This window comes from Propithecus coquereli, unplaced genomic scaffold (assembly GCF_000956105.1).
Source record: "Propithecus coquereli isolate 6110/MARCELLA unplaced genomic scaffold, Pcoq_1.0 Scaffold1574, whole genome shotgun sequence".
In the NCBI taxonomy this organism is placed as follows: Eukaryota; Metazoa; Chordata; class Mammalia; order Primates; family Indriidae; genus Propithecus; species Propithecus coquereli.
In genome coordinates, this window is record NW_012140236.1 from 4,852 (window position 1) to 6,024 (window position 1,173).

The 1,173-nt window shown below is 36.8% G+C and overlaps 1 protein-coding gene across 1 annotated transcript in view; it reads left to right on the forward strand.

Annotated features, from left to right (window-relative positions):
* Nucleotides 1-1,173, forward strand: part of KLRB1 (killer cell lectin-like receptor subfamily B, member 1) — a gene marked incomplete at its 5' end in the record, with an annotated part of 6,686 nt that overhangs the window by 392 nt on the left and 5,121 nt on the right. The window lies entirely within an intron of this gene.

The following is a 1,173-nucleotide window of genomic DNA, read 5'->3' on the forward strand; positions in this document are numbered from 1 at the left end:
AAACAGAGACAACAAAGCATTTCAGGCAGGACACTTCCTTTCGCTGGTTTTGCCCCATAGAATTGGGGGTTTGTTCTTACACACAAGTTTAATGTTACCTTTTCCTGTCTGCAATGGACAGACAAGTGATATATGCTGATTTAAAAGTATCCAGGGATTCAGGCCCTGAAAGTTCATCACCTTCATCTCTTCCTCGGGGTAAGCGTAAGCAGAAAAGCAGAAAGGCAGGGCAGCAAGAAAGACTTAGTACAGGAGAGCATCCCCTCCAGGTGCACAGCAAAGCTCTACTCAGTTCCTTAAATGTTAGCATGAATGAATAACAATTTTTAAAAGTCACCAAATTGCCTTTTATCTATAGTTTAAAAAACACTTTAAAAAACAAAAACAAAAACTACTATTTATCGAACAGTTACCATGTGCCAGACACTATGCCCAACATTTAGGAGAATTGTTTCATATAATCGTCTCCAAAACCTTACCGAATAAGGTTTTATGAAAGTTGGACATATTGCCCCAAAATAACTTGTTGAAACTCAGATCTGCTCAGTTCGAAAGACTGTTCTTGATGCTAGACTTTAGTAATAAAAATTACTAAATTAATTTTAGTAATAAAATTACTTGAAATTAAAATAATGACTATATGGAGCTTTCCTCATTTTGCAAACAAACTTGGAAGGAAGGAAAGGGTGAGGAAGAGAAGAGACAGAATGGTGAAATAATGTATGTATGTATTAATAAAACTGAAAGGAAAGACATGCTAGTGTTGTCCCAGGCTCATTGACTGGGTTTAGCCACTCTTATGTCACACTAGCTCTCATTAGAAGTTCTGGACCAATATTGCCAACCTTGGTTTCCTCATTTTCAGATGCATCCATGGGACCTTGGAGTTTCCTCTAGATGTCTACTCCTATCTCCCACTCCACTGATGTATGTCCTCAATAGTATCTGATAATAATCCACATATCACTTCCTTGACTCTAATGTATTATGTTTCCTCCCACGATCTTTTATCACATTTAGCTATACTAAATTCTATCTTCTCAGCAACATTTCAGGGACAGATAATTCACTTATATGAATGTCAGCATCCTAATGCTAGAGACCATTAAATCTGTGAACCGGCTTGCACAACTTAATTCTCAAATGTAATGTGCATTAAAAAAAGTAGAAATC